The 21,870-nt window shown below is 46.3% G+C and overlaps 2 protein-coding genes across 3 annotated transcripts in view; one reads left to right on the top strand and one right to left on the bottom strand.

The window, feature by feature from the left end:
• BANF2 (BANF family member 2) overlaps positions 1 to 13,672 on the bottom strand; it is a 44,080-nt gene extending 30,408 nt beyond the window's left edge. Inside the window, exons 1-2 of the mRNA XM_016212030.2 lie at positions 13,576 to 13,672; positions 4,872 to 4,996 (exon numbers count right to left, since the gene is read on the bottom strand). The gene's annotated coding sequence lies outside the window, so the exon portion shown is untranslated. The remainder of the gene's footprint in view (positions 1 to 4,871; positions 4,997 to 13,575) is intronic.
• A 447-nt stretch (positions 13,673 to 14,119) lies between these two features.
• RRBP1 (ribosome binding protein 1) overlaps positions 14,120 to 21,870 on the top strand; it is a 55,712-nt gene continuing 47,961 nt past the window's right edge. For both annotated transcript variants that reach the window (XM_087818887.1, XM_087818886.1), the window contains exon 1: positions 14,120 to 14,233. The gene's annotated coding sequence lies outside the window, so the exon portion shown is untranslated. The remainder of the gene's footprint in view (positions 14,234 to 21,870) is intronic.

The following is a 21,870-nucleotide window of genomic DNA, read 5'->3' as shown; positions in this document are numbered from 1 at the left end:
CCCCCAAAAAACAGCCAAAGAGAAAAGGCGAAGTGTCAGAGAGGAGGGGCCACCATGCACGTTTTTGGAGGGGAGGTGGTTGCAGCCTGCCTTGTCCCACTGGGAAGCTGTGTCCACCCACACTGCTCTGAGGAGCTTCATTGGCTCAACGACTGCCTGTGACCTCGGCTGACACTTGGAGAGATGCTCCAGTGGATTTCCCACCTGAGAGCCTGGCCTCTCTGCCCTGAGCCTCTATCAAACACGCAGTTGACCTTTGTCCAGGGAGCTGGAGCAGGTGGTAAACTGGGTATTGGAGGTGATTAGAATATCACTTTCTGCAGCCAGTAAAGCACTGGGCCAGCCTGCCATCGGCTGTATTTCTTTGCATGGGTCTCAGGAAGTCTGAATACTCACCAAGAGTGCCTGGTAGGTCAGCGCACAGGTCAGCTTGTCTCAGTTGCTGTGGCCCTGTAAGTGCAAGCCAGCCCTATGAAGGTAAGCTTATATCCTGGGCCCAGGGGCAAGTCAGTCCCAAGATCCTGAATGGACTACATTGTGATGTCATACCACTGGGGTGGCTCCCACAAGACCTGCTGTCACTGCTGGTGTCAGGGGACTGAGAGCTCCTCCTGAACAAATTAGCACATCTGGGTACTGTTCTGGGCTGGCACAGCTGGAGAAAATGAGAGGTGCCTGTCCTGGAAGAGATCAGTCAGCCTGGGAGAAACCACCCCAATGCCACAAGTTCTTACCCCTGCCTAGCCTGGGTCAATGCAGTTACACCACGCCTAGTTTTCCCACACAAATAGACCGAAGGGGGTAATCCTAACCTTTCACCATTCCCTTTGCACACTTTCTTTTTTTTTTTTTTTTTAATATATCTTCATTAATTTCAGAGAGAGGAAAGGAGAGGGAAAGAGAGAGAGAGAAACATCAATGATGAGAGAGCCATTGGTCAAGCCTGCAACCTGGGCATGTGCCCCGACCAGGAATCGGACCCTGATCGCCCGGATCCCAGGTCAACGTTCAACCGCTGAGCCACGCCCGGCCGGGCCCTTTGCACACTTTCTATGTTTGATTTAAAAGTCTAGGGCAGACCTCTGACTTTTCCCCTATTGCCCACCTGGTGTGTTCAGAGGGCAACCAAAGGAATAAAGGAAAACAAACAGGAATATAAATCTCCCCCACTCTCTGTCTGTCTCTTTAGTCAAATCCAACACAGATATCTTTCAGGTTATCTTCTATAGTATGCTTGTCTTTTCCATTGGCGGTCATTGGTAATTAGGCACAACTTATATTTAATAAGCCCCCTCCCTAAAGAAAAACTCACAAAAAGGGCCAACGTCTAAAAGGTTTCTAGAAGCTCCACCCCCTTTCTCCTCCGGTGCTTCAGGTTGGGAGCGAGAAGCATTCTTACCAAAGGGGCAAGTGAGCTTGCCTTGGAGTCTAAAATTTGAAGTCTAAAATAGTGGTTTTCAAATGTTAGGTTTGTTTAAATCACCTGAAAGGCTTATTAAAATACAGATTCCTGGGCCTCACCCCCAGAGTTCCTGATTCAGGAGGTCTGGGGTAGGTCCCAAGAGTGTGCATTTCTAACAAGTTCCCAAGTGATGCTGCCACTAGTCCAGGGAGCACACTTTGAGCAACAGTGCTTGAAAACGTAAGGGGTGCTGGGCTCCTGGGTTTGATTCTACAATAGCAGTGCCGGCTGACAGCAGTATTCTGGGGTTGCCGGAGAGCAAACAGGAGCTGAGGCCTCTGGGTTCCACCAACCTGCTTCATTGAAGATCTGCTCACTGCCAATGCTGAGCCATGTTGGGAAGGCACAGCTGATGTGTGTGTCCTGCCCACAGCCTCTTGGCTTTATCACTTCAGGGCACAAAAGTAGCCTGACTTCCTGCTGCCACGACCTGTGTGTGTCTCTTTGCTTGGGGACTGCCTCCAGCTGCTGGAGCCCACCTACCTGCAGGTGGTACAGATGCAAGGCCAGGAATTAAAGTCTCCCCATGAACATCCTCAACTGATGACTGTTAGCGGTTGGTAGATAAATACCAGCTCCCTCCCGCTCAGTGTGGTAATGTAGAGGCGTGCCCAGTACCATCTCCCAGAGGTCCCCACAAGACCGAGTCTCAGCTGCCCACAGTGGTAACTGGCTTGATAACGCAGCCTACCTTGCTGCCCTCCCTCTCCTGGCTCACTTCCTTGCTGCCCCGAGTTTTCTGAGATGGCCCCCTAAGTCAGTGACTTGCAACTTGAGTCCTGGTTTCAGGGTCTGCTTTTGGGGGAATCCAAACTAAGACATCATGAATAAGGAGTGGTTTCTGTCCTTAAGTTCACATTTAGAGGGGGTAAGACAAATAACGTAACTTCGCATGATTAGGAATTTCTAGGAACTGCTGATAGTTTCAGGTCTCTGGGCAGATGAAGGTGTTCTGCTGGTTGCCCTTTAGAGTGTCATCAAGGGTGCTTTGGGGAAATGCGGGAGCTCAGCCTGTACTCTCAGGTGGAGGCAAGCAGGGAGAAAGGGCCTGGCAACCTGGCCCACAGACCTTTTCTTCCACACAGGAAGGCCAGTATGTGGTACCTGGCAGGGCACTGATTGCTATGCAAATTCCTCCTGCTTTTCACCTTTCCGGACAATTCCTCCTGAGATAAAAATATGCAGGTGGACCTGGCACCATATAAAATATGACTCTGTTAGGTCCAGGGGCTGGTGGATGCTTGGAGAAGGGTTGATGGGGGTCTCTGCTGGCCTGATCGGATTAATATGATTTCCTAGGTGCCCAGCCCCAGTCATGGCTGTGCCCAGCCTCACACCTGTAGTTAATCCAACTCCTCCATTGTGTTCAAATGGGCCACAGTCCCCGCAACTCCTCCCATGTATTCCTTTCCGTTATCATCAGCAGTCCTCCCAGAGTCCCTCCACACAAACATACAGTCCAAATGACAACACTGCACATGGCATCAAAATACTCCTTACATCAAGATCCCACCCCCCTTTAATCAGACCCTTCATGCACAGAAGTTCCGGAACTGCCCCTGAATGGACCCAGTCGCTGCTTGGCTGGGCAATTTCACAGGTCATCTTAGGGAGCAAAGCACTCCAAAGTTCTTCTTTCCTCACATTTCAACTTGCTTAGAAGGAGAGTGAAGCCTCTTGCAGTAGAGCACTGAGTCAATAACAGTATTAACCTTTTCAGCATTACCCAGGGCTCAAAAAATAATTGGCTACAAAACAGCTATTAGCTCTGTGTCTAAACAAAAGAATCACATCATGAATGGGCCCAATTCTGACAGAGCTCAGGACAGAGCTAAGAGGTTTAAAAGGCTTATATGTCTTCAAAGATAGCAGTCTCAATGTCCACCTCATATTTTACACACCCAAAGCCACAAAAATGCCTTTGACCCAATCATTTTACTTTTGTGATTAATTTAAAGGAAAAACCAAAAAATATTGTTTTATATAGAACATATATATAAATATACATAGAAATGATATTTCTAAATAACTAGAAATCTGTGCACTCATGTGTTAATTTCAGCATTATTTAGAATTGTAGGAAATTGGAAATAATTTAAATGTCTAATAGAGAAATGATTAAATACATTGTAGAGAATCTCCTTGTTGGACTATTAAGAGCTGTTAATGATTTAATGGTCATGAAGACTACAGGGTAACAGAGAAGAATGTTAAGATTAAAGGTAAATTTAAAAAACAGAGAATATAAATAATTACAACTACGAAAACATTTGCCTGTGAAAAATGCTCAGCATCATTAATGATCAGGAAAATACAAGTTAAAACCACCACACACTCACAGGAATGGACAAGACCAAGAAGAGCAGCAATCCTGGGTGCTGGTGAGGCTGTGGAGTAAACTGAACTCCCAGACACCATGAAATGGTACCACCACTTCGGGAAATTGTTTGGTATTTTCTATAAAGTGAAAGATACAGATCTACCCTCTATGACCCAGCAATTCCACTTCCAGGCACTTACCTAAGAGAAATGAAAACATATCCACAATTGTACAAGAATGTTCATAGCCTTCTGCAAACTAGGACACATTTTACAATGTTAGTTGTGATGTTTCTCATAATAAAGTAGGTCCCTGCCTTTCCTCACCCTTTCCTCACCATCTTTCACTCAGGTTCCTAAAAACTGTCAAGCACATTCCTGCCTCAGGGCCTTTGCACATGTTATTACCTCTGCTTAGAAGACCATTGTGCCTACCTCTTCCCTCAGCTAGTCCCTTCAGATGGCTCAGATTTCGATTCCAGTGTCACTTGAGGCTTTACCTAAACACCCTACAATAGCTTCCTCCCCACTATCATTTTCTACCTCACCGACCCTGTATTATTATTATTAGTATCTGAAATCACTTTGTTTTGTATAGAAAGTAGATGTCTGTTTTGCTCGCTGCTCCATCTCCAGCCCCTGGAGCATACGAGGTGCTCAAAAATCATTTATTGAATGAATGAACAAATACTTATTGATAACTAGGTGACACACTATTTATCCAGTTCAGTCTGCCAACTGTTTTCCAAAAACAAGAGACTATGAGGCAAACACCGCTGGTCCCCACCTCTGCCGAGAGCGGGAAGGCACCCCAGTGGCCGAAGGACCCTGCCCGAGACGTGCCTGGCAGCCACGGGTCCAAATGTTTGCCCCGGACGCTGTGCTGGGTGAGGCTCCAAGCCAGCGCCGTGTGGCCAGGACCCGGGGAACAAGGGGAGCCTTGTGCTGCCCACAGAGATGGGGGCTCTGAGAAGGGCTGGGCAAGCACCCCCTCCGACTGCACACCCCTCTTCCAGCCAGGGGCCCTGCTCCTGCTCTTTCCCCCCTCCTTTCCCGACTGCTGGGGCGGAATGGGGCCAGCCAGCCTCACCTTTGTTCCCCGTGGCTCTCCACGCGGGGTTTCTTTCAAGTGCTCCTGCCTCGGAAGAAGCCCTGCCAGCGCCACAGTGGAATTTTCGAATCCATGCCAAGGATGGAGCTCATTAATTTTCCTGCCTGAAAGAAAGAAAACACTTCTTTAGGAACTGGCGTGTTCAGGGCGCTGCTGAAGGAGAGCGAGGCCTCTCTGCAGGGAGGATTAATCCAGGTTGTAGGTGGGTCATTCGGGGAAAACCCAGCACACGGCCAAGGCCTCCACGGCCTGCGAGGCCCGAGCACCTCCACACCCAGGGCCCGGCGCTGCCCGGGGCCGAGGGCCGGGTGGCACTGCTCAGAGACTCGAGCAGGGGCGGGAATGCACCTCTGTCTCTCCCTGAAGTGCCCACCGGTACATTTCCAGAAAGTTCTTTTGCCCTCTCTCTTCCTTCCTCTTTTGAAACGTGCATGACTCCTGGAGGCGGTCACAGCTGAGGCCCTGCTTTTCAAACTGGAAAACAGGTGGGCCGTCCCCAGTGCCTGGACTTGACACCACCATTTAAATAGCCAGAATCTTTTTCACAGTGGTATGTAATGTAACACTTCATTTTCTATTAAAGCAAACAACGCGTATTTATTCATAGAAAATCGTGTAGAAAGGAAAGAGTGGAAAATGTCACCTGGGGTGTTTGGGACTTCAGGTGATTTTCTACATTTTTCTTGATACTTTGTGTTGTATTATCTTCATTATATATTCATATACGTCGCTCTCATGTCATAAAAATAACAGTGAAATGGTTTCCATTTTTAGAAAATCTGCCTTTGTGGATGTATTTTGGAAAATAATGCAAAAAATCCCATGGACCTTAATTTAAACTGAACGCCTTCCTGGTACAAATGGTTTAGAGGCCAGAGACCTCCATCCTCAGCATCCACCTTCACTCTCTCCTGCCGTTACAGGCATTTGGGTGAAAATGTTTGAGGAGCATTGCACGGTAAGTCAGTAAAACTTTAGTCTGAGTTAGTCTAGTTTATCTCTCTCTCTCTCTCTCTCTCGCACATGTACACACAAGCACGTACACACACACACACACACACACACACACACACACACCCTCAGATAGCATCTAGAACTCTGTAAGTCTGTAAACTCACAATGAAATGACACTGTAAGAAGGAATGGAAGTTGCCTAAATTAAACTGGCTAACTGAATTCTGCCCAGGCCTGGGTTTTCTTGACCACAGTGACCAACAGCAATCTGAAGAGTGTCAAATGGGGCTACCAAATAAGTTCTCATCTCTCTAAATAGGAACTTTCTGCAGCACACATTCAGATAGGAGATTGGAGTGTTTTGTGAGCCGAGACAGTCTGCTTGATCTATTAGTTGGTCGAAGGGCCTGCCAGGCCAAAGGCAAAAAACTGGACTTAATTGCCCTACCAGGCCCTTCTGGATTTTATTATTCTTTCTTTTTTGCTTCTGGTTTAAAGACTCTCTTCAAAATTCTCACTAATAATCTTTAAAGCTGATTAACAGAGTTTGAGAAGAGCCACACGATGATTACGTGGTTGAGGAAAAGACATGGAAGAAAGCTTTAGGGAGCTGCTGTTTTTAAGTCTGGAGGGAAGAACCCAGGAGACGGGATAGAATAATGATTTTTAAGTGCCAGGCACTTACTAGCACACACTCCATGAACACTTAACAGAGTACACAGTGAGGTAGGTGTGATTTAAGACAGACGTAAGAAAGGATTTCCCGAAGCTAAAAGCAGCTCATTGCAGAACTGGAAATCACAGGGAATTCAGAGAAAAACACAAGACTCAGGCCTTTTATAAATTTTTATCATTATTGAAGAGCTATAATTCTTGTACACAGAATCTACCAACAAACTCTGGTGCCCAGTTGTCCTGCAGCAGCCTCTCAATGAATGAGGTCATGGGGAGAAAATGTATTCAGAGACTTTGTGGAGGAAGCGGTTTTTTTGTGGGTTCTTCAAGGGCAAAGAAGGAGCAAGTTCAGTCCAACTTTGTGCCCCCCACCAACAAGAGGGTGCCTGGCAAACCTAACGCTCGATTCCAGAATGAGTGACCAAAGGCAGCCCTTGAGAGATGGAGTGGGAGAAGATGGTTCACAGTTGGGGAAAGTGTGCTTTGGGCAGAGGTACCAAGTGGGCATAGATGGGAATAGGTGGAAATTGTAGGGGGTGGAACCAGGCTATGGGATTCCACAAAAGCCAGGTGGAGAGATGAAGGTTTGATGTGACGGGAATCATTTTAGGCTCCTGAAGGGGAGGCAAGACAAGATGGAAATAATGGTTTTAGAATGTTAGGTTTGCTAAAAGTGAGCAGGATGGATTGGAAAGACAAAGAGAAAAATAGGTCTTTCATAGTATCTGTATACCATTTCACTCTTTACTTGGGAGCATTTACCACAAGCTGAACATTAGTCTAATGAATTATTGATTGCTTGCCCCCATCTCTACTTGGCTATAAGCTCACTGAACATAGGGTCCTATTTTTCTTGTTTTCTTTTGAATTCTTGGCACCTAGTATAGGCCCTAGCATGCATCAGTGCTCCATAAATATTTATGGATAAAGTAAATAAACCAGAAATTGCAGGGAAAGTTCTAGTCCTGAGTTCTTCATCACTGGTAATCTTAGAGAAGAGTGAAGATGTCTGACTATCTAGGTTAGTTAAGGATACTTTCCGCTCAGGGACAAAAAATGAATGAAGCCCCATGTGCCTTCTAACTCAATGGCCCTTGGATTTTGTCTCAAGAAAAATAAGACCCTATGTTCAGTTAGCTTATAGACAAGTAGAGATGGGGGAAAGCAATCAGTGTGAGGCATCTAGCCATGCCAGGCTGACCTCAGGGCCATGAAGTGTTTCTCATGACTGATATTTCCCATCTGAGAAAGAGAGCTATAATTCCAGAATTCCCAGGACAACATAGCTAGGCAGCACAACTGGACAGTGTCTACAGTTCAATTAAAACATTTTTGATAGTTTACCAAATGCTCACTGTTTTCCAAGGAGTAAACTGAAGGGGAGACCCCATGGAGTCCTGGAAGGTCAGTGGAAAGGAGAAACATTTCAATAAGTCATAGGATCTGTTACACTTGCTCGTTTCCCCATTGGCTTTTCCATGGAAAAGCAGAGAGATGAATCATGGAAAGATGCCATTTTTGGAGTCTCCAAGGCTTATTTAACTTTGTCATTTACAAGTGTGAAGTCTTGAACAAGCTACTGCACTTTTCTGAATGTCAGTTGCCTTACCTGTAAACTGAGGGTAATGATAACTCCCCCCTCTCATGGTTCTAGTAAGGATCATTTGCAAAGCACTTTAGAAACAGGAAAGTGCCAGGCAACCCTCATTCATCTAGTTTCCCCATCTTGTTTTCTTTGGAGATTCATATCCAGCCATTGGATCAATCCTCATTTTTGCAAAAGCTCCTATAGCTAAGCTCAGTTTCCAGTATCATCCACACAGCAAACCATTCTTAACCAGGTTATTTTTTGCTACCCTTAGCAACCATAAAAATTGGTAATTTGGGTTCACTCTTACCATCTCTCTTTTTTGTGTAAGTTTTATTTTTCTTTTGCCAATTATTACAACTTATCTATAGAAATTTTTAAAAAAGTTTTGTTGGACCAACTTTTTTTTAAATTAAATTTATTGGGGTGGCATTGGTTAATAAGATCATATAGGTTTCAAGTGTACATTTCTATGATACATGATTTGTATACTGCATCGTGTGCCCACCACCCAAAGTCAAATAATCTTCCATCACCATATATTTGGCCCCCTTTACCCTCTACTACCCCCATCTCTTCCCTCTGGTAACCACCATACTCTTGTCTGTGTCTATGAGTTTTAGTTTTGTATCTCATATGAGTGAAATCATATGGTTCTTAGCTTTTCCTGACTACCTATTTCACTTAGCATATTCTCAAGGTCCATCCATGTTGTTGCAAATGGCAGTATTTCATCTTTTCTTATGGCTGAGTTGTATTCCATAGTATATATGTACCACATCTTCTTTATCCAATCCTCTATCGAAGGACATTTTGGTTGTCTCTATGTCTTGGCCGCCTTGAATAATGCTGCAATGAACATAGGGTGCATATATCCTTGTGAATAAATATTTTTGAGTTTTCTGGCTAGATAACCAGACGAGGGATTGCTGGGTCATGTGATAACTCTATTCTTAATTTTTTGAGGAACCTCCATACTGTTTTCCATAGTTGCCGTACCAGTTTAAATTCCTGCCAGCAGTTAATGAAGTTTCCTTTTTCTCCACAACCTCGCCAATATTTGTCACCCGTCTTGTTGATAATTACCATTCTCACAGGTGTGAGGTGGTTTCTCATTGTAGTTTTGATTTGCATTTCCCTAATATCTAGTGAAGTTGAGCATCTTTTCATATATCTATTGGCCATTTGTATGTCTTGGGAGAAGTGTCTGTTCAGGTCCTTTACCCATTTTTTAATTGGATTGTTTGTTTGGTCGGTGTTGAGTTATATGAGTTCTTTATTTTATTTGTTTATTTTATAATATATCTTTATTGATTTCAGAGAGAGGAAGGGAGAGGGAGAGAGAGAGAGATAGAAACATCAGTGATGAGTCATTGATCAGTTGTCTCTTGCACACCCCTGACTGGGGATCAAGCCTGCAACATGGGCATGTGCCCTGACCAGGAATCGAACCGCGATCTTCTGGATCCTCGGTTGACGCTCATCTGCTGAGCCACGCCTGGCCAGGCTATATCAGCTCTTTATACATTTTGAATATAAACGCCCCTTGGAGCTGTTGTTTGCAAATATCATCTCCCATTCTGTCGGTTGCCTTTTTGTTTTCTTGTCAGTTTCTTTTGCTGTGCAGAAGCCTTGTAGTTTGATATAGTCCCATTCATTTATTTTTGCCTTTACTTCCCTTGCCTTTGGGGCCAAATTCGTAAAATGTTCTTTATGACCAAGGTTCTTAAGTTTATTACCTTATTAATTTTTCTTAATTTATTGTTTCAGATCTTATATTTAGGTCTTTGATCCTAAATCTATTGAGTTAATTTTTGTACATGAGGACAAACTGTAATGTAGTTTTATTCTTTTGCATGTGGCTTTCCAATTTTCCCAGCACCATTTATTGAGGAGGATTTCTTTTCTCCATTGTGTGTGCTTTTGGCTCCTTTGTCAAAAATTATTTGCCCATATACATGTGGTTTTATTTCTGGGCTCTCAATTCTGTTCCATTGGTCTGTGTGTCTGTTTTTCTGCCAATACCATGCTGTTTTGATTATCGTAGCTCTGTAGTATCATTTGAAGTCAGGTAGTGTGATACCTTTGGCCTCATTCTTTTTTCTCAGGATTGCTTTGGCTATCAGGGATCTTTTGTGGTTCTATACAAATCTGATTTTCTTTTATTCTATTTCTTTAAAAAATGACATTGGGATTTTAGTGGAGATTGCATTAAATCTGTATAATGGTTTGAGTAATATGGCCACTTTAACTATGTTGATTTTTCCAATCCATGAACTCAGAATATCTTTCCATTTCATTGTATCTTTTTCAATCTGTTTTAATAATGCTTTGTAGTTTTTAGTAGGTCCTTCACATCCTTTGTAAGTTTATTCCTAGGTATTTTATTCTTTGGGCTGCAATTGCAAAAGGATTTTTTTCCATTTATTTTTCTGAAATTTTACTATTCATATACAGGCAAGCAGTGGATTTTGTATATTGATTTTGTATCCTGCAACTTTACTGTATTTGTTTATGGTTTCTAATTGCTTTTGGTGGAGTCTTTGAGGTTTTCTATATTCAGAATCATGTCATCTGCAAAAAGTGACACTTTTACTTCTTCAATCCCAATTTGGATGCCTTTTATTTCTTTCTCTTGCCCTATTGCTCTGGCTAGGACTCCCAGAACTATGTTGAATAAGAGTGGTGAGAGTGGGCATCCTTGTCTTGTTCCTGATTTTAGAGGAAAAGCTTTCAATTTTTCACCATTGATATGATATTAGCTGATAGGGTTTGCCATATGTGACCTTTATTATGTTGAGGTACTTCCCTTCTATACCCATTTTATTGAGTGTTTTAATCATAAATGGACATTGCATCTTATCAAATGCTTTTTCTGCATTTATTGATAAGGTCATATGATTTTTATCCTTTGTTTTATTAATGTGGTGTATTACACTGATCAATCTGCATATGTTGCATATGTTGAAGGAGTGATTTTTCTTTACGTGTATAACAACATTACTCTGATTTTGAGTAACAATACTTCAGAATTTAAATTGTCTGGGATATCATAGGTCCTCTGCTCTAGAAATGTGCTGGCTTTAGAGTAGAAGGATCTGCATTCTGTTTTTAAACTTTTAAACGCTACATCTGTGTTCAAAGGTCCTTACATTCATGCATTCATTAAAGAAATATTTATGAGTTTTGGACCAACACTGTTGTTGCCTTGTTCACATCCCCTCTGCCATTCCTGTGCATAACAACAGCCTCTGATTTCAAATACCAGCAACCTTCTTCCCCAGGGCTTTCTCTGGGGTTTGGGCTGGAAACGCCAGGAGCTGCCTAGCCATGCTGACCCATGATGGATAGGAGTTGGTGAGTAAGTACTCCAGCATCCTTGCTTCTCAGTTTGGGCAACTCGGAGGCATCCTTGATACTGTCTCCCAGAGTTCCTCAATGGCTTAGGCTTCAGCTGTCCACAGTGGACCTTGCTGATGATACACTGTTCACTGGCTGTCTCCCCTTCCTTGTCTCATGTCTTTACTTCCTTTCTGGTGATTCCTGGGATCACCTTCCAAATAAACTGGTTTCACTCGAATCTTTTTCTCAAGGTCGTCATCTGAGGACCTCCAACCTAAGGTGAAATTTTACCAGAACCAAGGCATTGGGCTAGGTGTTTAGGGAACATAATGATGCAGCAGATAGAGCCACTGACTCCAAGTCCACAGTCAGACAGGGAGTGAGATGTGTGCAGAAATGTCAACACGAACATGTACAATATTTCATTTTTTTAATCCTGTTGCACGCCCCTCCCCCATACACACACGCGCACACACTCCTCTCTGGTTCAGAATAATATTTACGGAACATGTATTTACTGAGTCTCTACTCTGTGAAGGTGCTAGGTCAGAATTGGGTAGAAGACACTATTGTGACCACTCCCCTCCTAACTCCCACCCCCTTCTGTGCCCTCTAGGCATTCACCTTCAGCCAAGGGCTCCTTGCTGCTTTGCTCTGGCTGATGGAGACAAGTTAAAGCTCTCAACCAACAAGGCCTGGGAGTGGGTAGATAAATAACCCACTTCCTCACCCCACAGGTAGGACATCTTTGGGGTGTGTACCACATGGTTTCTGAAAGCCCAGAGACAGTGAGCCCTGGTTGCATACAGGAGTCGCTTGATACTGTGCTCTTTATCAGCTCCTTCCCATCCGATTTCTCTGCCATGATTTCCTGTGATCATCCCCAAAATGAGTGACTTGAACCCAAACCCTCCTGTCAGGATCTCTTTCTGAGAAAACCTAAACAGTAAGTAATATAAAGGAAGCCTCTGCCCACAGAAAGGCCCTTGAGGACAGTTGGGTCTTTACTGGGTCAGTGTATCACTCAAGGCAGCTTTCGAACACAAATGAATGAATGAATTTCCTGTCTAAAACCTAGAGGGGGCAATTATCATGCTAGAGGCATATACCCATTTTTGGAGAAGTTAACTGGTTTACTCATGCTCAGTTAGAACTAGATGGTAGCATATGCCAGCTAGGAGCTGGATTTCTTGATTTTTATTTCAAGCCAGAGCTCGCCACTGGAAAGCTAATCCAGGTTAATTCCTGTTGATTAATCATTAATATGCTAAGGAACTGCTGAGATTAAAAATAGGAATGAATGGTGTTATTTCAACCCAGCCCCTCTTTATTCCCTCGACAGCTTATATTTTCCACATCTTCCTAACACTAACTAGTATAGTACCAGTGACCAAAAAGGCGGTTATGTGAAATTGTCCAAGAAATGGATATTAGGAACAGGATTCTGCAGCCACAGGGGCCAGGGAAGTCATGTGGGGCAGATCAGGCTTGGGCAGCCCTTTTGGCCTCTCAGAAACCTTAATTTCAAAGACAAGTTCAAAGAGTTAGCTTTAAGAGACACTGATATAACAGTTAAAAACCAGGCTTAAAATGATCTTAATTCAAAGACTCGCTTGGTTATGAAGAGAGAGTGTTGGCTTACACTGGGAAATAACTTCATGTAATGAAGAAGTACTGTTCGCTCAGTTTTCTGGGAAATGGATGTTTTATTCAGTCAGACCCGCTCGCCCTCCCATCACAAGGAGTAAAAGCCATATGGTGGCCTGTGATTATTGCTCTGCCAGCTGTGGTTTGGATGAGAAACTCAGACTATGCCTCAGTTGTACCCCCCCTAAAAATGAGTGCAATGACGTCCATCCTCCAATTCCTTATGCATTTTCTGGCCTTTCCACCCAATTCCTCCATTTACTCAAGAAAATTCTTTCCGGTGCTGATTTCAGTCTCTTTGAAACTAGAGACTTGACCTCCCTGGATTGACATCCCCCCCCCCCCCCCCCCCGCAGAGCCTGTTCTCACACCCCGGGCCTGAGCAGAGGCTGTTCTGGGGGAAGTTAGTTGGGTGTAAATAAAGCATTTTTTCCGGCTGCTGGTGGATTGTGCAGCCCTGCTCAGGGTAACACTCACTGCGATCTCAGCCTGGCGGGGTGCAGGGGCGCAGGCTCGGCGCCACCGGGACTCGAACCTTCCGCCACCCGCGCGGGCAGAGCGGGCTTCCAGTCCGGCGGACCCAGAGTGGGCGTGGCCGGTCGGCGCCCCCTCCCCCGTCTGGCGGAGCGTCCGGCCCCGCCCCGCCCCGCCCCCGCGCAGGGCCGGGAGCTGCGCAGCGCGGCCCCGCCCCGCGCAGGCTCCGCCCTCCGGTTCCCTGCAGCTCCTCCCTTCTCCCATTGGCCAAGGCGAAGACCCTCCTCTCCGCCCAATGGTCGCCGCCGCTACTTGGCTCTGACTGGCCAGCGGCCGGCGGAGTGGCGGGGCGCGGGCCAATGGAGAGAGGCGGCCCGATGAATGGCTGGCGCGGGTGGGGAAGGCAGGAGGCGGCGATCCCAGCGGTGGGGGCCGTTCGCCCGCTCTTAGGCAGAAAGTGCCACGACTCCACACGCGCGCACGCAGCCAGCTAGCGGCCGGAGCGGACGGCGGACGGGGCGGGCGGCGTCGGGGTCGCGGCGCCTGCAGCTGCTCGGGGGCGCGTTTTCGGTAGAGACTCGGCCGGCTTCTCTCTCCCGGTTCCGCGGCGGCGACGGCGGCTTCTGCCCTCACGCTCTCCCTCCCGCTTCTCAGGCTGCAGGTAAGAAACTTGGCCGGGCCCTGCAGCGGCGGCGACGGCGCGTGGGCCGGGCCGTCGGGGCGTCGGGGCCCGGGCCGGGGCCGGCCGCGCCGCTAGTGACACGTCTCCTTTGGCGGCCCCTCCCCCGGCAGCGCCACCAGCAGCTTCCGCGGCCGCGGACCCTCGGAGTCGGGTCGGGCCCCGGGGGCGTGTGCCGGGCCGCTCCTGTGCAGGGGCGTCGGCCCAGTGCGCCCCGCGATGGGGACCCGAAGCCCCTCGCTGTCGGGTCACCTGCAGCGGCCCCGCGGCGCGACGTGGCGACCCCTCCCTCACCGCCGGGCCGTCGGGCCGGCCCCGCGCGCTCCGAAGTTGGGCGAAGAAAGTTGTCGGCGGGGCGGGGCGGCGCACAGCTGGCGGTGGAAGGGGTTACGTTTCGGGAAGCGGCCGGATGACGTTGCCGGGCTGCAGTCCGGCCTGGGGAGGGTGGGGGGACGGGCGGAAGGCAGCGGAGGCTGGCCTGGGGGAGGAGGGCGGGATTGAATGAGGGGCCGGCGGGCCGAGTGCGCCCGCCTGCGGGCCGCGGCCTGGAAGCGCTTCTGAGGGCCAAGCGGGCTCCGACGGGACGGGCCTGGGACGCGGGGCTGTGGGGGAGGCCGTGCGGGGACCGAAGGCTGAACCGGGTCGGTCCCAGTTCAGCCTTCGCGGCCGCCGTGGCAACTTCCCGGAGTGCGGGAGGCGGCTCCCTGCTCCCCCTGGCGGCGGGGCTGGGGGCACCGTTTTCCCCGCCCAGCGGTGCGGAGCTCAGCTCTCGAGTGCCCAGCGTGGGGACCGGGGCACCTCGGGCCCTGCCCGCCCCGCCCCGGCCGCGCCACGATGAATGGGCCGGCGGTGCCAGGCCCGGGCGGAAGCAGGCACCTCCGGCCCGGTCGGCCAAGCGCGCTGGCACCCGGCCTGGCGCCCGCCCCGGCCTTATCCCTGGGGCAGGGGAGGGCAGACTGGGGTCGGCGCTTCCACTGGGGCTTCCGGGAAGTTCAGGCACCCCTCCCCAGACTACAGACCATAAATGATAGGTCAGTATGTTGAAATGGTTATGGGAAGGGGTTTCTGAAACCCCAGCACTGTTGAGGGTGACCTCGACCCAGCTGTTTCACTCCGGGTTCCACTTCCCTGTGTGCATATCAGAGCTGCTGATGTTTCTACTTAAGAGAAAACTTGTGAAGACCCAACACGTAGGCAGTAGTCAACAAGTGTTGGGATGAGTTTCTAGGGGCCTGTGGGACACGGGAGGGAAGAGGAGCCTGGGTCTGGCTCCATCCTGCCAGCTGCAAACTGGATTCCATCCCTGTGCCACCATGCTTACACTCTGCACAGGTCCCTTAACCTCTCTGAACCTGGGTTTCCTTATCTGTAGCCTGGAAATAGTAAAACACACTCACAATTGGGAGCTGGGCAGCCTCCCAGGCCAGTGCTGGATAGAACAAGGACCTTGTGCAAACAGAAGGCAGTTTGGCAATACCTCCTAGGGGTCGGAGGTCAGCAGAGACTAGGAAGCATCAAGGAAATGAAACTTATAAGACTCTTGGGAGCCTCCCGTGTCACTGTTTGCTTAGTGTGCTGGAATCTCTTGATGTGAGGCCAGAACCTGGCTGGCACTTTCTGGAGTTCTAGCCTCACATCCCAGGCTAGAGATCTCTTCAAGAACACTGCTGCAGAGGGTCCAGACATCTAGGCCTTTTGTCCAGCACTCCCAGGAGGGGCAGCTGCATGTTTTACACCATCCCTATGCTTTTGGGGAGCATGTATTCTCCACTGACCCTGCCTCCTGCTTTATACTTTCCCTCTGTGCTTGGTTGTCTTAACTAACTTCCTGTTAATTTGACACCAGAGAAGTCTTGGTCATCCTACAACACTGCTGCTTACTGTGGTGATGTCTCAGTTCTTTATGAACTTTCCAAAGGTCAGCCCAACTATGGGCTGCCAACCTGTTTCCCTTCCAGAGAGTAGCTTCTGGTTAAGGTCCTGGAGATAACACTTCCCTCTCTATTTAAGTAAAGGACAGAAGATGGGGACAGACCTGGTAGGTTGTTTTCCCTTTACACAGCAATTTGAACCTGGCTTGCAGGGATTCTGGGCCCTGTTGAGGGCAGGAGGAGAACAGGAATGGTGTCTTGGGGTTTGAAAATAGAAGGTGTCCAATGGGTAGAGCTAACGGCATGCTATAGCAGAATTCTTTCATAGTTAGGAATCTGCCTCTGACCATCTATAAAGAGATTAAGAAGTTAGAGTGGTACCTTGGTGTATGATTATTTTTTGGTGTTGGGAAAGTTTAAATAAATCCCAAATCATTGAGTCACCTTTGAGCAATTTTCCTCTTTGCTGAAATGAGCCCTAAGTGAACAGGCTGCAGTAATTATACAGCACCAAACTCCATTTAGGTGGTTGAATACAAGTGATTTAATTGGAATATTGGTTATTATATAGCAAGGACACTTTTTAAAAGTGACCATACCACAGATTCTTGCTCTTTTATTCCTGGGAGCTTAAACTAATAGGTGAAGGACACATAGGCAGGGAGTCTTTTGAGACTCTTTTTGAGCAGGTCTTTTGAGACAGATTTTTGTTTGCTAAATCTTATTTGGACAAAAAAATGGTCAGTCAGAATTATGAAGGCAGGACTGTGCTATTTCATCTGTACATCCTGGACCTGCAACGGTTAAGGCCTAGCCTGTAAAACAATAAAAGTTGGCTAAATGAGGTACACCACAATACCTATTAACTTAGTCTTATTGAACAAATAAAGCTGAGCCCGACTTGGTTTTAAAGGTTTACTGTTTAGAATTAGATTCCACAACTTTGACATACATCTAGGTCTTGCAGCAACCCCATTCTGTAGAGTAGGTATGGTTGTCCCCATTCTGTGGATGAGAACATGGAGACTCAGCTGGTCAGGTGCTTGTCAGGCCATTTCCCACTGCCCAGTTGCTGATTGATGTGGGCACAGCCTTAATAATGTTTACCTATAGGTCCATATAATTCCATACTTGCTGGGATAGTAACTACTCAAGGGAGGACATGGAACTAGAAAGATCTAAATTAAGAGCTTCAGGTGCCCAGCTAGCTCAGTCTGTAGAGCATGAGGCTCTTAAGAGCTTCACTGGAAGGAAGTTGGGGACTAAATTGAATATGTGGTAATGCAAGAGGGCACTTTTCATTTCTTTCTCAAGCATCTCATGTGTGCTGGGCCTTCAAACACTATAAATACAAAGTTGTGAGACCTAGTTCTTGCCTGAAGAAGCTTCCATCTAGAAAACTGTGTTGTCCAATATGGCACCTACAAAGAGCTATTTAAACTTAACGTTAAATAAAATTTAAAATTCTTAGCCATGCTACCCACATTTCAAGTGCTCAGTAGCTACGTGTTTGGTCAGTGGAGATTTAGATCATTTCCATCATCGCAAGAAGTTCTCTTGGACAGTGTTAGTCTAGAGATAGTATTCTCTAAACATTCAACTCTGTTCCTTGGATCATTTAGGCATATTAATATGTTGAACTATATGAAATTGCCCATTCTATATGTCAAAAACAGTGACTAGTAGCAGTTCATGCTCTTCAAACTAATGAGATATCTCACCTTTAGAAAACACTCCCAACTCTTTGGGTACATTGTAAATTGCATACCAAGAAAAAGAAAGGAGGGTGGGCACACAGATAGTGGCCCTGCCCTGGAGAGATTCTTCCTTAATAACAATAGCATCAAAATGACAAACCAAACACACAAAAATCACTATTGGGCACAAAGCATATGGCTCGTAGGGAAAGTAAATATTTAATTCTAAGTGAGAGAACCTGGGCAAGAGGGCCACTTAGTATTATAGAAAATTAACTTGGGTACTTCCTAGGAGGCTGTTTTCTTGGCCCAACAAATTCTGATGAGTCTCTTGAAACAGGCAACCTGACTCCCAGATCTGAAAACCAGGCGTAGCTAGTGTATTTCTTTTAAGTGCTATAAGTGACATGTGTCTCCCACCTGTCTAGCAATGGGACACAACTTTATAAAGAAAGTTTTCTATATTCAATTACTTTGACAAGACTGGAACAGCTGCCAGTTCCCAAACCTTAAATATTACAATATACTGGCGTTTTTATACTTGGCTGACATAAATTGTTTCCTGGGTCAGTGACTGTTTGCAAGGCTCTATTATACTAGTGGGCTGATCTTGGTACTCTGAGTAGAATAACATAAAACCAAAGGTAACAACCCAGAATGATGGGCAGCTACTTACTCTCTTCTTGGTTAGGGAGGAGGCCCACTAAGATTGTGCCAGAAGTTATCAGCTCTTTCTAGTGATAATGAATATCATCTGCTGGCTCAAAAGCTGGGATAAAGGACCATTTTAAGCCCAAACCTTTAATTCCATAACCTAACCCTGGTTGAGGTATGAGCAAACAAGATATGTTTTAGACTGTTTTGAGACTGCTTCCAGGCTGGTGCCCTGTATAGACACCATGTAGAACTTGGTCTGCACATGATGTTTGCTTGGACAACCTCACGTTACTAAACAATTAAACCACTTTTTTAAAATGGAGAATTTTTCCATAAAATCTAGATTTTTGGGTTCTCTTGGAAAAATGGGAATTTCTGGCCATACCAGATCTCCCTTCTTGAATGGCAGGCAAGGGCCATACTCTCTCTCACCAGCATCCTACCCTGGTTTACATGACTTGTGTAAGTATTGGCCATCCCTGAGAGGGCACTGTCTACTCCAGCGTTAGAGAGCAGAGAGGAGTTGGGGGGCACCTGAGTGGTCACCAGTGTCTACTGTTGAGCTGCAGTGGGACAAGCACTGGTTGGGGTTTTCAGTCTCAGAAGTAAGTGGTATGAACTTGGACTTTTCCCTTCCTTGGGCTTCGGTTTCCTCCTCGTGTAAAATGAAACTAGGCCAGATGGCTCCATCTTTTAGGCCACACTCCCTGGTTTATCCTTAACTCCTTGCTTTCTCCTACTTGTATAATAGCAAATCCTGTCAGCTCTACCTTCAGGTCCGAGCTGGAATCCAGCCATTCTCACTGCTTTCACTGATACCATCCTGATCCAAATCCCTCTCATGTTGCCTGGGCTATTTTTTATTTGATAAATATTTATTAAATATTGTTTTTCCTGGGTTATTTCATTAACTCTGAACTGGTCTTCTTGCTTTTGCTCTCACCCCCTCCCTCCTAGACTATTCTAAGAGAAAATAATGTCACTTTTCTGTTTCAGATTCTCCTTGGCCACAGTGCCTACAGTGGCACTCCAAGGACCCCATTTTCACTCTGGTCTCACTCCTACTGTTTCCTTGTCCTCTGCTCCAGTCACACTGGCTCCCTCTTTGTTTCTCAGGCATGCTTCTGCCTCAGGGCCTTTGCACATGCTGTTGCTCTCAGTGGGGAGCTTTTTCCCATATGGCCGCATTGCTTGCTCCCCCAACCTTCTTCAAGTCTGTGAAGTGTTACCTCCCTGGCCGCCCTATTTAAAGTGACAGTCCCTGACAATCCCCCACCCCTGCTCCAGCTCCCTGCCCCACTTCTCTGTGTGATATTCTCTTGATTACCACCACCCGACAGTTTGCATATGTAACTTATTTTGTCGTCTTTGCCCTTGCAGCATCATTTGCGCCAGGATCCCTCACCAGCCTGGGCTCTTCCCAGATCCTTACTCCAGTTCCCTGTGAATTGGCAGCTCACTTCTGTATTTCCCTGTGTAGCTGATGAGCATCAGGTGGGGCTTGCAGAGTAACTGAGCATGTCAATGATGACACACTCACCAGAAAACAAAGTTATTTTTGGTATGAACAAAGCTGGTTTGCTCTGAAGAGAGGTAGACTTTGTGTTTAGTGGCACCAGTGTTCCTCAGTGATAGGAGGGACAATTCTTTCATTATAGCTGGGATTCCATTCTCTCTTCTTTTAGTCAGACTGAGGAGTAAGAAATGTTGCTGAGATGCACCTCCTGCCTCCCTGCACGGTGGTTTTCTTTCCTCTGGGAGGACTTGCCAGCGGAAGTCGGGAGTATAGGAAAGTTATTGGGACAGGTGGTCTGGTTGGTAAGAGGCCGTTCCAGGCCTAGCCCCCATCCTTCATTTCTCCTCTTCTCTTCCTACTTTGCTGTTAGGTAAAGAAATGAAAAATAGATCCTAGAATTCCTAGTTGTTTCTGACCAGAGGATCTGGCCTACTCGTCTGGCCGTAAGCTCAACTGGTATGTTTTTCTGGAACTTCTCATTCAGTCGTTAAAATGCACAACTCAACTACATCAAAAAGTGTTTTCTCTTCAGTTAAGACCCATCCCGAATAGGAATTAGATGTAGCTTTATTTCTGTTGAATACATTTTCATTTCTTTGTGAGTTCTAGATATTTGTAGTAATTAGAAAGAATCTTAATTTTCAGAATTTAATAGTAATCATGATGATGGAGGGAAGGAGGGAGTCAGTGCTAAATAATAAGTGAATTATTGACACCCCGAATAGAAAGTCTCATTAGTGATGTGTCAAGGGAGATTTAAAAGGTCACCTTCAGCCATGACTCTGAAGCCTAGCCACTCTTTGCTGTGTTCCCTCGCTTCCCTCTTAAGTTGGAAGATCCTGAGCCTTACTCTGAACAGTTTGATTTTTAAAAGTTGGTGAGAAGGATGGCACAGTGGGCTTGGCCACAGACAGTGAGGGTCTTGGGACGGTGCCTGCCTTGACCTTGGTTCCAGCTAACATCGTCTGTGCACCCGCGCACAGGCAAGGCCTGGGAGGTGGCAGGAGTGAAAGTGCTGTAACAGGTTCTCCAGTCATTAAAGATGCTCCTCCTTCAAGGTCCACATGATCATCTCTCTACCAAGGTTGGCATATGTGTACTATTTTTCTCTTTACTCAAGTAAAATACATACACAGGAAAACACAGTCATAAGTCTATAGATCAATATGGGGTGGGCAAATGTAGGTTTACAGTTGTTCCTTTGGAAAAATATGTAAGAATAAACTCTGTTTTGCATGCCCACAACTATAAAGCTACTTTTGCACACCCCTGTATAAATAACTTACTCAAACTAAGCACCCTGTTTAGCCAAATCTGTGAAGATCAAAGATGATCACACCCCCTGCCACCCTCTGCCACAGCTCCTCTTGTGCCCCCTTTAGTTGCTGTCCAACCCCCAGGATATCTGCTGTCCTGATTTCTGTCTAGCACACAGGTTCATTCAGCCTGCGTTTAAACTTGATGTAAGTGGAATCATATGGCATATGCCCTCCTGGGTCTTTCATTGGTTATGTGTGGGGTTCATTCATACTGTTGGGCTAGTTCATTCTTGTTGTGTAGTACTCTGTCATGTGAATGCATCACAGTTTATCCATTTCACTACAGATGAGTACTTGGATAGTATCTAATTCGGGCCCTATAATATATTATAAAATACAGAGTCTTGACCACGTGTCTATATTTCCTTCCTACAAGTGGGATCTCGGGACCCCTGGAGACATAGGCTCAGCTTTAGAAGAGAGTGATAGACTTTTTTCCAAAGTGCTGGTATTAATTTGTACTCCCACCGGCAATATATGAGAGCTTGGAATATATTATACAATGGCTGACTTTAAAAATGAGCCAGAATGAAGTTCGAGTTACCATTGCTGTTAATAA

The sequence above is a fragment of the Miniopterus natalensis genome, chromosome 7 (genome assembly GCF_054644295.1).
Source record: "Miniopterus natalensis isolate mMinNat1 chromosome 7, mMinNat1.hap1, whole genome shotgun sequence".
In the NCBI taxonomy this organism is placed as follows: domain Eukaryota; kingdom Metazoa; phylum Chordata; class Mammalia; order Chiroptera; family Miniopteridae; genus Miniopterus; species Miniopterus natalensis.
The sequence above is the reverse complement of the archived record's forward strand: the minus strand, read 5'-3'. Positions and strand labels throughout refer to the sequence as shown.